This window comes from Xyrauchen texanus, chromosome 39 (genome assembly GCF_025860055.1).
Source record: "Xyrauchen texanus isolate HMW12.3.18 chromosome 39, RBS_HiC_50CHRs, whole genome shotgun sequence".
Taxonomy (NCBI): Eukaryota; Metazoa; Chordata; class Actinopteri; order Cypriniformes; family Catostomidae; genus Xyrauchen; species Xyrauchen texanus.
In genome coordinates, this window is record NC_068314.1 from 26617080 (window position 1) to 26632958 (window position 15879).

Below are 15879 nucleotides of genomic sequence, written 5' to 3' on the forward strand. Positions count from 1 at the left end.
TTGGCTTTTAGAAAGAATTACAGGCTCTTTCTATCAAACTTTGTATGGCCCAAAGGGAGGTGGGCATGTGGATACTGATAGGATAATTTAATGAGCAGGACTGGTGAAGATAATGCCAAGATTACCAAAACAGGCAAAGGATATAAGTGTGTTACTAAGTGCTTGCATTAAGATGAAACAGCGAGTTGAGGCCAAAGGGGACCAGCTGGAAGGGAGACGGCAAAGATGAAACTAGGGAGGCATAAGACTATTTCACTGGATGAAGAGGCCTCCCTCAAAGAGTTGAGGGGAGCAGAAACTGTATAAAAATGTATGATTCTGAAGTGTAATTTCAGATGCTCCATGGACCACCTCAGCTTTGTTACTCTGTTAAAAAAACTCTGAAAACTAGTTTCCCAAAATTATTGACTTGACTACACTTCGATTGCTGTTTTGAAGAAATCTGCTATGAGAGTCTCATATGTTCATTGCATGCCTGCCAAAATGTACACTTAATTTTTTATTTTATTTTGTCCACTAGACAGAGCCAAAAGATCAGAATAGATTTTAGGCTACATACTTGGAAAATGCAAAGAGTATGTAATGATACAAGTTAAACTGTTTGTACAATTGAGTGTCTTGTGTGATCAGTGTACAGTCCAGTGCCCATGCTAGTAGCAGATTGAGCTCTGGAAACATCAGGAAATCACGATGGCATACCAGAGAAAATAAGACAGTAATACACAGACTTCACTTACCCACAGTGCTTCATGTTCTGTGGTTTGTCCATACGGACAGCCAATTTAATCTTCAGGTCATCTGGGCAACCTTTGGCAACAGTCATCTTATGGAGTTCACATTGTTTGGGACTGTTAGTTGTTGGATGTAACACAACCTGAAATTACATCACAGATAAGGACAATTCTTGTGATTGTCAATTAATGTAAACAGTGTACATGATGTAAATTCTAGATGCAGAACACAATGCATAAAGTAGGGTCTACAAATTTGGCACCACTTGCAAAATGTTTTTATTTAGCATTTTTCCAAATTTCTGTTAAACTATTGAACTGTTTGTGCAAAACCTGATGGTCCATGATATCCTGGCATGATTTGAGATTGTTCCAAAAAGCATCTTGTGTGCTTCAACAAAAGCAAGGATATCTATTTTTTTAAATTTTACAACAAAGTTAAAATGGTAAATGTCTCAAATTTGCTTACATTTGATTAGCGACCTCAAATTAGTGCAAAATTTCAGATATTTATTAGAGATAGACAGAGAAAGAGAGAGAGAGAGAGAGAGAGGAATAGAGTAACTCTATGCCTCATTGACTCAGCAGTGGATAAATCCATTATAACAGATACATGCACACAGTGCGCTTGCTCATTTTGGAGATATTTGTAAAATCATTTTAGTGCTGATCAGTGATCACCTCCTGATGGCAGAACTGAGCTCAGATCAGTGCTCACTGCTAAATGAGCTGTATAAGTATGGGCTTGTATGAGCTGTGATGATGGTGAACAGTTTTTGACTACATTGTAGCGACCAAATATAATTGGCTCAGTAGGAAAACAACTGAAGTCAACGGGAGTCCCCATAGTCAGTATGATAGGATATCAAACGTTTGTGTGTGTGTGTGTGTGTGTGTGTGTGTGTGTGGTCCTGCCACCATGAGGGGTGGTCAGTCCTCTACTCGGGGCAGGAGACTGCTAAACAACAGGGAGTTGCTCTTATTCTGAACAAAAGAATGAAGGGGGCGTGGGAACGTGGCGGTGAGGTGTGGGATGCTGTAAGCCAGGATACTTTGGGCTCGCCTTCCCATCAACCAGAGGCGAGGAGTGGTGGTTGTGGTTACTTATGCCCCCAACTGAAGATGAACATCCGTGGAGGGATGCAGGCAAGGTCGATGAGTCAGATGTCTTCTATGACCTCCTGTCACAGGTGCTAGCTAAAGTGGCCCCTCGGGATAGAGTCATCTTGTTGGGTGACAATGTTCAATGCCCGAGTTGGCCAGGATTCTGTACATCTGCCTGGCTACTTTGTGCCATCGGACACTCCATCCCCCCAGCTTCCAATTGGTGATAGAGTTGTGAAGAGAGTGTGGATAGTTTCCCTTATCTGGGCAGTGTGCTCAGGACTGGCTCCGGTTTAGCAGCAGAGATCTCACTCCGAATCAGTAGAGCGGCATTATCTTTTCATCGGTTGCGTAACGCTGTGTGGAAGCTAATGGGTCTGTCACTCCGTACGAAGCTTCAGGTCTTCTCGGCCACGGTCATTCCCTGCCTTCTCTATGCTTGCAAAACATGGACCCCGTTAATGGAACATCTTTGCCGGTTAGAAACATTTTGGTTGGCATGCCTATGATCCATCCTGGGTTTAACCAGGCTGGATTGTGTGAGGAGCTCACAAATCCTTGAAAGATCTGGACGAAGTCCCATCTCTGGGCGTCCTTGCCATCAGGCAAGTCTGCATTGGCTGGGCCATGTAGCCCGCATGCCCAGCCACCGCATGCCTAAACAGCTTTTGTTCGGCCGGATTGAAAGCGCTAAACGGGTGCAGCAAGGGCTGGAGAGGAGATGGAGTGATGTGGTACAGGAGGATGTGGATCTGAGTAGACTTCCACTGACTGGTACCAGCCGTGTAAAGATCGGCCTCTGTGGAGGAGGCTTGTGAAGGACACTACTGGGCAGTTGGAGGCTGTCGCCCTTGAAAAACTACGGAGGGCGGAAGAGCGATGCTCACAACAATGAACGGAGCACCAGATGGAAAAAGCACAGTAAGTTGGCACAGTGGGAGGCACAGGTGGTCCATCTGCCAGTCATCTCAGTCAGTCGACCCATGGCATCTGGGTCTGCCCCGTGACCTCCTGTCAGTGGGCTTTCAACTCTTCACGTGGCCTATAGGTGCATATAGCTTGGCACATGCGTTGTGGTGACGTCACCGCCACTTAGTGGCAAATGGTGGTTGTTGTTGTTGTTTGTGTGTGTGTGTGTGTGTGTGTGTGTGTGTGAGCGTGTATTTATCACTTTGTGGGGACCAAATGTCCCCATAAGGATAGTAAAACCCAAAATTTTTGACCTTGTGGGGACATTTTGTTGGTCCCCATGAGGAAAACATCTTATAAATCATACTAAATTATGTTTTTTGAAAATGTAAAAATGCAGAAAGTTTTCTGTGAGGGTTAGGTTTAGGGGTAGGGTTAGGTTTAGGGGATAGAATATATAGTTTGTACAGTATAAAAACCATTATGTCTATGGAAAGTCCCCATAAAACATGGAAACACAACATGTGTGTGTGTGTGTGTGTGTGTGTGAGTGTGTGTACTTGTGCACTTCTGTGGGTTTCTTACCCGTCCCAGTTCTTTGTCTTCCAAGGCCAGCACTCCTGTACTCTCCGTGAAAAGTTTCACTTTCACCGCTGGGAGAGGATGAGTAGTGGTGAAGTCTCCTTGAGTCCCCCAACTAAAGAGAAGGAGAGAGAGAAAGAGAATTTGAATTATCTCATATCTTATCCGTCAACCTGACAGTCTGCTAACCAGGGGTTAAAATGGGCCAGAATGATCCGGAATTGCGTTGGAATCAAAAAAAGAAAAAATATATTGGCAGTTTGTTTGCCAATCCATCCAGTATGGTTTTGGTTTGATCCAGTACACAGATTCGTCTACATTTAGCAGGTGTGTCTTGGATGGATCTCTTATGGCTCGTGCCATGCCCCAATCGTGTTCCCCCATTTTCTCCTTATAATTTTCTATCCTCTCTCTTTTCTCACCATCATTAAAATGGTAAAAAGCTAAAAATCTTAAATCTTTGAGCTAATGTGCTTTTCTACACTAAATAATTCTAAATTGATCACCCATTTTCTTTTGTGCAGAAAACTTTAACCATGTGAACGAATATTGTGGCTTTGTTATTTTTAGATTTGTAGCTGTTTGTAATTTCATTTGTACACATGAAAACATTTGTGATATGTGTGTGTGTGTGTGTGTGTGTGTGTGTGTGTGTGTGTGTGTGTGTGTGTGTGTGTGTGTGTGTGTGTGTGTGTGTGTGAGCGTGTATTTATCACTTTGTGGGGACCAAATGTCCCCATAAGGATAGTAAAACCCGAAATTTTTGACCTTGTGGGGACATTTTGTCGGTCCCCATGAGGAAAACAGCTTATAAATCATACTAAATTATGTTTTTTGAAAATGTTAAAATGCAGAAAGTTTTCTGTGAGGGTTAGGTTTAGGGGTAGGGTTAGGTTTAGGGGATAGAATATAAAGTTTGTACAGTATAAAAACCATTATGTCTATGGAAAGTCCCCATAAAACATGGAAACACAACATGTGTGTGTGTGTGTGTGTGTGTGTGTGTGTGTGTGTGTGTGTGTGTGTGTGTGTGTGTGTGTGTGTGGCAAGCACGTGAGTTTGCTGGTATGTGTGTGATCCCTTGAGACGAGGGGGGCAATCATCTGGCTACAGTGAACTGGGGGAACAGAGCGTAGTAATCAGGTCTCCATGGCAACCCCCTCTGAGCCTGGCTCCCTGTAGAATGCCTGGGGTCAGGCAGTGGGTACATGGACGCTGTGTCTGTGTATATGTTTGTGTGTTCGAGTGTGTGTGTGTGTGTGTGTGTGTGTGTGTGTGTGTGTGTGTGTGTGTGTGTGTGGAATTAGTTTCAGTAGCGCCCTGTGGCAGGGTAGATTTGTACTTCCAAATCAATTTCATCAGTAATGTTTATTTACAGTTTATTTTATTGTAATTTTTTTAACAGATTCTATACTGATTTATACAAATTTTCAGATTTTATATTAAACTGTCTGTGGGTGAGAGTATGTCCAAGTGTTCTAATAATTTTTTAAGTTATTTTTTTGTTTGAAAAGTGACAGAATGTGAAATAAAGGATCACTACAGTGAAAATGAACTTTATGGAGTCTGTTGACAATGCCTTAAGAACCATTTAACCTTAATTGAGTCTACATCGATTTACTATCGGATTACCCAAAGTATTTAACAAATACATCAGCACTTTGAGCACAATATTGGAGATGTACTTGCATGCTGTGGTGTTTCCTTGCATTCTTGGCTCTTGGTTGAAAGTTTGTTCCATCGATGTCTTGGACCACTGTAAGATTGGATCTAGTTATTGTTTATATGAAAGATGAGGTTGGCTATGAAGCAAGGCCTTCTCTGAACCATAGAGATTGAGGGTCTTCCTCGGGACTTTGAGTCCTGAGCTCCCTTGGACCTCACATGGCATGGATCTGGTTCCGACGAGATCCAGAGAAGACCATGAGCGAAGAGTCAGAGTGAAAGCAACTGAAGAGAGCTTGTTCTTCCTGTTTGGAAACATTTGAACTGAAATTGACCGCATCCCCAAAGGTGTCCTGCACCAATCAGAAGTGACTTTTCAGAGTCACATGGTCAACTGGGCTGTCTTTTCCGACATTTGATTTATGGTCTTTTGCTTCGGATTCTTACAAATCTCCCGCTCAAAAATAGTGCATATTTAAACATTAACTTTTATATCTTGAGAATGGTACAAAACATTTTATAGAGGTATATCAGGCTAAAATCATTAATTTGTCAGTTATACAAGTTACCACATTTCAAAGCAATTGTAAGAATTACCTAGCAAGCCTAGGTATTGTATAAATTTAAAAACATTCTGTACATTTTAGAAGGTTAAATCGGTAAAGTACTGTGACTTTGTGTGAGATGTTTTTGGATTAAGGAATGTCCTTTTTAAGATGCTGTTTGTTGAACAGTGATCACGATGTCACGTGATCTGATGAGTCTAAGTGTAGCAAACTGGTTTATATCGGAGGACAGAATCTTGTGTGTCCCAAGTCTCTCGGGAACTCCAAGAGTGTGTGTTCTGTTTTTTATTGCTTTGACCTTTGAACTCAGATAACTTTTCAAGTCATATGGGATCTAGACAAGTCTCTTTGTTAGATTTATTAGCCAGATGTGAGACTTACTGGCACCGATGTCTTTCCATTTATGACATTGTGGAATTCCAGGATTAAGATTGGGTAAATCCTAGATTCAAATCGTGTCGTTTCAATTCTTCTACATGTATAATCCAACACACACACACACATACATACTCACAGATACACTTACAAAGTTTGCCGTCATGTCAGCGCACACCTGCATCTCAATGGGGTTATAAAGCGTTGTTAAGGTTTACAACAACAGAATAGATAAATACAAGAATGGTGACACTATTACGCTCCTGCTGAGAAGTGTGCTTAAACTTACATCTTGCCGATTTAAAGTGATGTTACTTTTGACAAGAGCTGCAGCAACTAATCCCACATGCAATCTCTCTCAGTTTCTCAGTTTCTCTCTCTGGCTCACTCACACGCACTAATGCACACATGCAGATGCACACTTGCTACTCCAGTAAGAGCAAGCCATTCCAAGTCGAGCACAAGCCTCACAAGTAGTTCTAAAGTGAAGTTTTGGAAGTAGCAATGAAGGCTGAAAGAGTTATTGAAAAATAATGCACACCAGAGGTGTAACGGACATTCCGCATCGTGTCTTGTATTCACATTACCATCGCGGGTTGTGCAATCTTTTTCAATGGTTCGTCTTCATTAATTCCTTACTTCTATGCCATTATATATATATATATATAGTACTGTGCAAAAATTGTAGGCACTATTGAAAAATGTTGCATAGTGAGGATGTCTAATGCCAGAAATAATTTGCATTGAAAAATCATACAAATCCCAGTAAAAATTTAAAAAAGGCTTAATCAATATTTGGTGACCACCTTTGCCTTCAAAACAGCACCAATTCTCCTAGGTATACCTGGACACAGTTTGTCTTGGTTGCTGGCCGATAAGATGTTCCAAGCTTCTTGAAGAATTCGCTAAAGTTCTTCTGTCTATTTAGTCTCAATTGCTGCTGTCTCTTCATATAATCCCAGATTGACTTGATGTTCAGTGGGGGTCTCTGTGGGGGCAATGCCATCTGTTGCAGGACTCCCTGTTCTTCTGTTCTATTCTATTGGCAAAAAGAATGTTTGGGAGTCTAACATTTATATTTCCTATTGACACACTAAAGCTGAAGATATAAATAACCATCTTAAAATAAATGTTTTTGTGAAACATCTTATATGACTAAAACCTTTGCACAGTAGTGTATATATAAATATATATTTAAGCAATATCACACAAGCAAGAGTGCGATATGGCCCTACATCAGCACTGCTGTGATTCGGACACAGGCACGAGTCTGCAGGCCGAGTGCCATAGGTAATCACTGCAGTGCAGATTTAGGGCCATATAGCATGATTGAGAGTGTGATATTGCTTATATACAACAGTTCAATGAACAAGTAATTGTTTGTTTTTTTAAAACTCAAACTCAAAAACGCATTTGTCCATGGAACAACTTTCTTACGCGATGGATAAGAACCTGCCATTGCTGGTTCAAAACAAATGATGCGTCCAAGCCTATAAAAATCATTATGTCTATGGAAAGTCCCCATAAAATATGGAAACCCAACATGTGTGTGTGTGTGTGTGTGTATGTGTGTGCGTGTATTTATCACTTTGTGGGGACCAAATGTCCCCATAAGGATAGTAAAACCCAAAATTTTTGACCTTGTGGGGACATTTTGCCGGTCCCCATGAGGAAAACAGCTTATAAATCATACAAAATTATGTTTTTTGAAAAGGTAAAAATGCAGAAAGTTTTCTGTGAGGGTTAGGTTTAGGGGTAGGGTTAGGTTTAGGGATAGAATATAAAGTTTGTACAGTATAAAACCATTATGTCTATGGAAAGTCCCCATAAAACATGGAAACACAACATGTGTGTGTGTGTGTGTGTGTGTGTGTGTGTGTGTGTGTGTGTGTGTGTGTGTGTGTGTGTGTGTGTGTGTGTGAGCATGTATTTATCACTTTGTGGGGACCAAATGTCCCCATAAGTTTAGTAAAACCCGACATTTTTGAAGTTGTGGGGACAATTTGTCAGTCCCCATGAGGAAAATTTAAAAAACTGAAGAGACTCCCTAAAGAGATTCGCTAAAAGAGACAGTGGAATACTTAGACACATGTTCCGCCAAACCATCAGCAGTTGCCTTGTCAGTGTTGTCACAGATTGAGCCATATGTTTGTATTAATTTGCATTTAAATGAATTGCTCTCTTAAACAATGCACAGCACTGCTGGTGCTTATCAAGACACCAGGTGTAGGTGGCAGTAGAGGAGCTTACATTTCCAGATAAAGCACATCAATATGTCATGATGCCTAATGAGAATTATGATTTGAACAGTCCTCCTAAACACTGCTATCATTTCTCATGTTTGAGTCTGTCAGATCAAACTGTAAACAGCTAGCACTTGTGACCATTGCAAAAATTATTTACAATCCAACAGTAATTAAAAAGTAATCCAAAATATAATTAAAGACAACCGTATCTGTTCACCAAGATCTTACTAGCAATGTTATGATATTATAAGCCTTTATATTTATTCTGTTAATGTAGTGACTGAAGTAAGATGTAAGTGTGCAACAGATCAGGTGCAGTATCAGGGAGTAATAAGCAGAGCAGACAACAGAACAGTGTATTCTTTTCAAATGAGGCATGTGTTAGCATATACAGTGCACATTCATTTTTACTAAATGTACGGTATTTATTTAAAAAAAATCATCCAACTTCATCTGTTAGACTGTGAATCTAAAGTGCCGGCACCATTAAAGTCCAAAGTTCTATTTTCCCTCCAACAAATCCAGAGTTTGATCAAAGACCTACTGACAACAAACATAATTTTCTTCTTTTTTTAAAAAACCCTCGCTCAACAGGCAGGGGGTCACGGCAGCATTCAATCACAATGATGTAGCTAAATCCTACTGCCAAATCCCAAAACAGCACCAAACCAGACCTACATTTAATCATACATATAACAAGATTATGTTTGTTCACAAAAGCTATTTCAATGATGAAAAATAGCAGAGAATTTTTTTTTGTCCATTTTGTATTTATTTCGTAAGATACAAATTAAAAGAGGTTGCCAAAAAAATAAAAATAAAATACTGGGAAAATAATTGTAAAGGTATTAATTGAAAGGAGGAGGCGAGAACCAGCTTAACAATATAAATAATATTTTAATAAAAAACTTAGCACTGCAGCTTCCAGTCGGCATTTATCCTTCTCTGAGGCTTGATTAGCCTGATTAGGGGCCTGGTGTGCAGAATCACGACCCAGCCCCACCCTCCGCCCTGTCACAATAATGAAAACTGACCAAACTAGACAGGAGGAAGGGGGAATTTGAACAACCAAACACAGTACATTTTTTGTATATGAGGGGTATCTAAAATCAATGACACCAATGAAGTGTGCAGCAATTAATGGAGCAGCTGACTTTGTTTAACCTTGCAAAACAACATAAATAAATTAAGAGTCTCATTTAGAGATGCCAAACATTGCTATTGGCCAATAAAAGCAATTATTAGATATTTTATTGATTTAAAAACGACGATGATCAGACCAGAGGGGGGCAAAAAATGCACCAAACAACTAGCCTGTAACACAGGCTGTTTGTGAAAGAAAATATCTATCATGTGAAATTAATTTGAATTGAGTGACAATGGCTACTTTTACATGTACACCAATACTCAGCATATAAGGAATAATTAAATAAAGATGTTAATATGATTTTGGCAAACCTCTTCAATCCTGTTTACATGCTACTTGCCATTACTCTGATTATTTGCTGAGAAATGTGATGTTTTAATGCTTTTGTAATAAATGTAATAAAGGTTATTACAACAAAAAACATATTTGTTGTAAATATGTATCTTTAAATACTTGGCATAGGAAAAATTGGCAGTCAGTTTGAGAGTCTTTTTGAACGATTTATTGAAAACACTGTTTTGTCTGTTTATGATTCACTCAAAAGAATCGGTTCATTAGAATATTTTGTTTGTTGGACAATAATGGTTGCTCTGGCTATTTTGATTCACTAAAAATAATTGTTCATAAGAGTAATTTGTTTTTGAATCAGAAATACAAAATACCATATAAAGCGATTCAAATAGTAGTAGTACTCTTACTGCGATTATCATTACTCTGATTATCATTATTATCGCAATATCAAAATCGCAATATTCTGTTTATATGAGCAACAGTTTAATCGCAGTATTGCCTTAATCACAGTAATATTATGAGGGTGCCAGTAAACGTAGCCAATGACAGCAGAGTTGCATTTTGTAAGCTTTTCACTGCTAGAACTCACGAGGTGGAACTACCATTAAAACCTTTACCACAACTAATTTGATTACTCAACAAAAGCGTGACACAGCAAGGAATGACAAGTTGGTTAAAGCTAAAGTGGAGGCTACTTCAGCTAAAAAGGGACAAACGTCATCATTCAAAATTCAGTTAATGTGACTTATGAACATTCAAACATTAAGAAGCTCTCAATTAAGTTAATTCAACTTAAGAATGTGAATGTGAGTTGAGTAGTTGATTATCAGTGATTTGAAACAAGGAGGCATAAAAAAGCATTAAAGAAAACACTAAACTATTGGTATCAGCAGATGTTGTTCGAAGTAATCTGATATTCGTATATGCACATACATTTTGTATTGGTGCATATGTAATGGTAGCCAGCTGGTACGTGATAGGTGTGCAATGTGTAAACCTTACTCTCCTGGCCTTAAGAGATGCACTAGTGACCAAGGTTGGAAGCCATGACTTTTATAACCTACTTGCTAGCGCATCCGACTCCCATACCGGGAATTGCCGGTTCGAATCTTGCCTTGGGCGGGTAGGACATTGGTGCCATGACCCGGATGGGAGTGGGGTTTAGGGGGGGTGAGTGTAATGGTAGCCAGCTGGTATGTGATAGCTGTGCAGTTTGTAAGCTTACTCTCCTAGCCTTAAGAGACGCACTAGTGACCAAGGACAAAGGTAATGGCTTTTATACACTTCTTGTAAGTGCATTCAGCTCCCATGCTGTGGATCACCGGTAAAATCCTGCTCGGGGTGGGTCGAGTAGGACCAGTGACACATACCTAGTCTCAATTGATTCAAACGGCCTCAGACAAAACATTTATGTCATCACAGGTAGATGAAAATATTTGTGGTGCTGACTTATAAGGGATATATTTATATAAAAAGGGAAACCATTCTGACTATCCTGAAACTAAACTAAATAAAAACTAAAAATAATAATTTTCAAAAAAATACAAATGAAATAAACACTCTTTGTACACCATTACAACTAATGACAACTAAACTAAAACTGAAAACCAAAATACAAAACAAAAAAGAAAGAAAAAATTATTCTAAACTGTAATAGCCCTGACACACGTGACTTGAAAAGTAGATTTTTTACTCACTATAACCACACCCCATTTATACACATGAAGTTATAAAAGTATAAGCCACTTCAGGAAAGGTCTTTGTAGCCCCTCTAACATTGAGGCTTACAACAGAAACCTTTGTTTCTCTTTCTTTCTCCACTTCCATGTTTTCTGCTCTCAAATAAACACTCTCATGCGCACTTTGATTACAGAGATATGTTGGGATCAGTAGCGACAGTCTTGAGGTGTCTGATCAAACAGGTACAGCCAGCATGTCTCGCAGCAGTTTCCCATCACTGTCTCTTTCCCAGACTCTCTTTCTCATTTATCCTCAGACATCTCTACCCCTGAGACCCATCTGAGACAGTCTTTTAACATTACAGCAAGCCCAAGAATAAATGTGTATGAGTGAAATCAAGTGCAAGATGATCTGAGCAACTCAGTATATGTTCATTGGAGAGCATGAATATGAGTGTTCTTGTGTGTGTGTGTGTGTGTGTGTGTGTGTGTGTGTGTGTGTGTGTGTGTGTGTGTGTGTGTGTGTGTGTGTGTGTGTGTGTGTGTGTGTGAGTGTGTGTGTGTGTGTGTGTGTGTGTGTGTGAGCGTGTATTTATCACTTTGTGGGGACCAAATGTCCCCATAAGGATAGTAAAACCCGAAATTTTTGACCTTGTGGGGACATTTTGTCGGTCCCCATGAGGAAAATAGCTTATAAATCATACTAAATTATGTTTTTGAAAATGTAAAAATGCAGAAAGTTTTCTGTGAGGTTTAGGTTTAGGGGTAGGGTTAGGTTTAGGGGATAGAATATAAAGTTTGTACAGTATAAAAACCATTATGTCTATGGAAAGTCCCCATAAAACATGGAAACACAACATGTGTGTGTGTGTGTGTGTGTGTGTGTGTTCAGCTTAAAGTCAGAAATTGCATTTCTGTTTATGTGTGTGCATTTGTGTGTCATCCACTAATTTCACTCTATCTTACAGCAATATGAATCAAAGTCTCCAAACACACAAATGCATGAGGTAAGTCTAGTTGTGTAATGTGAACAGTGTACAATTTTCATAACTGTTTACATGCCCAAAAACGTTTCTTCATTAAGCGTTACATCTCACCACATACAGAATGAGCTTAATGTCTACCCAATTATATGATCGAATGATCATGTAATGAGCTAAATACACACACATAGCGGAGTTCTTTCAGCTATGAATACCATGAAATGTACACTGAGAATGTGCCAGTATGCATGAAAACAAGCTGTCAAACCTCTATGTATACAGCTGAAGTCAGAAGTTTACATACACCTTAGCCAAATATATTTAAACTGAGTTTTTCACAATTCCTGACATTTAATCGTAGAAAAAATTCCCTGTCTAAGGTCAGTTAGGATCACTACTTTATTTTTAAAATGTGAAATGTCAGAATAATAGTAGAGAGAAGTTTTTATTTCTTTCATCACATTCCCAGTGGGTCAGAAGTTTAAATACACTTTGTTAGTATTTGGTAGCATTGCCTTTAAATTGTTAAATTGTAACTTGGATCAAATGTTTTGTGTAGCCTTCCACAAGTTCAGGGCATTGTGCTGGCCACTCCAGTGCCTTGACTTTGTTGTCCTTAAGAAATTTTGACACAACTTTGGAGGTATGCTTGTGGTCATTGTCCATTTGGAAAACCCATTTTGCGACTGAGCTTTAACTCTGTCTTGAGATGTTGCTTCAATATTTCTACATAATTTTCCTTCCTCATGATGCCATCTATTTGGTGAAGTGCACCAGATACTCCTTCAGCAAAGCACCCCCACAACATGATGCTGACACCCCATGCCTCACGGTTGGGATGGTGTTCTTCGGCTTGCAAGCCTCACCCTTTTTCCTCCAAACATATCGATGGTCATAATGGCGAAATAGTTCAATATTTGTTTCATTAGACCAGAGGACATTTCTCCAAAAAGTAAGATCTTTGTCCCCATGTACACTTGCAAACTGTAGTCTGGCTTTTTATGGCAGTTTTGGAGCAGAGGCTTCATCCTTGCTGAGCAGCCTTTTGGGTTAAGTTGAATATAGGACTCCTTTTACAGTGGATATAAATACTTGTCAACCTGTTTCCTCCAGCATCTTCACATGGTCCTTTGCTGTTGTTCTGGGATTGATTTGCACTTTTCGCACCAAAATACGTCCATCTCTGTGAGACAAAATGCGTCTTCTTCCTGAATGGTATGATGGCTGTGTGGTCCCATGGTGTTTATACTTGTGCTATTGTTTGTACAGATGAACGGGGTACATTCAGGCTTTTGGAAATTGCTCCCAAATATGAACCAGACTTGTGGAGGTCCACCATTTTTTTCTGAGGTCTTGGCTGATTTCTTTTTGATTTTCCCATGATGTCAAGCAAAGAGGCAAATACATCCACAGGTTCACCTCCAATTGACTCCAATTAGCCAATTGGCCTATCAGAAGCTAATTGGCTAATTTCCTCAAGGCTTGACATCATTTTCTGGAATTATACAAGCTGCTTAAAGGCACAGTTAACTTAGTGTATGTAAACTTCTGACCCACTGAAATTGTGATATAGTCAATTAAAAGTGAAACAATCTGTAAACAATTGTTGGAAAAATTACTAGTGTCATACACAAAGTAGATAATTTGCTAATATGAAGTCTGTGGAGTGGTTAAAAAAGTAGTTTTAATGTAAATTTCTGACATCAACTGGGTCTGTGTTAGGTTTGTATAGAACATTCACTGATCTAATTTGTCTGTAAAATAATAATTTACTTAGGCCTGAAGGTTTTCGACTCTAGAGCTTATTCTCTATGAAAGCATAACTAAATGAAAGCATAACAAAACAAGTTATGAGTAGGACAGTTCATAAACTGCCACGATGCATGAAGTTCATCTGAGAAGCAAAGCTTGGTGCTTTCAACCCTGTAGTGTCCAGCATATACTAAGCAATATTTCTCAGTCAAGGAAACTATTGAATGCTGAACTAGATATAATGTTGGAGCTAGGTATCAAATATTATATAGATCTGAGGCATCAAATATTAGATTTTTGTGAAGGTGAAGTATGTACTTTCTGCTCGACTAGCATCACCAAACAAAATTGCAAAAATAATGCCTGTTTTCAAACATGTTTCCTAAACACTCCCCCATCTGTAGTTGGTCAAACAAATGGATAGTCCTGCCCCAGACTCATGCCATTGGTTGAACACTGACTGGTTGGGATGCACAAATAAACAGAGACATTTTTTGATAGCGGTACCATGCCACAGTGTTTACACTTTTAGGGGAAATCAACTAAAGAATGGCATACTTAGTTGTCTCTGCATAAGTTGAGATAGTACTGTATTTTCACATCGAAAAAATAAAAATTTCTTTATCTAGCATTTGTTTAGGGTGTTCATATCTGAATAAATGAAGCAAGATATTTACATGCAAATAAACAATATATGATCGCAACGTTTTTTATATGGTTGGCATAACCTACGTTGGCTTGGAGGCCTCTGCCTGGTCAGTTTGCAGTTTCTGTCCTCCTTCCACCTCCATGGTACAGTAAACAATCCGGTTTGGTGCTAAAGACTTTAGACCCTGTACCTCTGTAATCACCACCTGCAGGAAAACAAATAGACATCTATAGAGAAAACTCCTTTAACCATTTAATGCATACTTTGGGTCTTTAGTGACCCAGGACTTCTTTCCACCCCCTGTACCTCTTACATCTTTGGAGTGATGTCAGACCTGTTTTGTCTTCTGAATAGTTTAAAAAAAGAAGAAGAAGAAGACGAAAAAAGAAATGGCAGAATTGCAAAAAAGATATGTCTTATAACTGCGGAATTACCAAAATTGCATAGGGTCAATAAAGACTCAATATATGTTATAGTGTTGGTTTTAGTTTGCACTTCCATAAATCATATTTGTATGATAATTTAATATCTATATAAGTTTACTACCACATGATATCTATTTCTGTGACACCAGCAATCAGCCAATCAATGTTTTCCATCCCCAGCCTATTGACACCACCTATGGCTCATTCAGTTGCCTATTAATATCATTATAAAAGACTTTGTTTTCAGTTGTTGCTTTGTGAAGTATTGAGTACATGCACCTTATTGAGCCTGTCATTTTCCTGCAATTTTGCGATTGCCTGTTTTTGGATCGTTTTCTGACAATGATTTTTGATTTGTCCTAGTTACTTACCTGAATTCTTAAGTTAAGTTTCTGTCTTTGCACCCGATTAAACCAAGAGACCCTATTGCTAGTGGGCTTGAACAGCTACATGCAGCATTGTTTAATCAAGGAGCCACAGTAGGAAGACATGTCACACTTCTGAATAGCCAAGAGCAAACTTTAGCCCAACATGAGCTGTTGCTAACTCACATACTGGAAAGACTAAAGCCTACACCTAGCCCTGATTCCCCAACCCAACCCATGGCAGCAGCTGCTAACGCATCTGATCATTCCAGATCCCCTCCAGTACCCATGTTGCCTCGGATGCATTTTGAACCATGCCTACCAGTGCCCCCTCGATTTGATGACAATGTAGCTGAGTGACGTGGTTTATTAACCCAGTGTTCACTTGCGTTAAAACTGCAACCCATCAC

General features: G+C 39.3%; 1 pseudogene; it reads right to left on the bottom strand.

Moving 5' to 3' along the window:
- The window catches only part of LOC127632371 (calcium-dependent secretion activator 1-like), a 160082-nt pseudogene that overhangs the window by 85089 nt on the left and 59114 nt on the right, over window positions 1-15879 (bottom strand).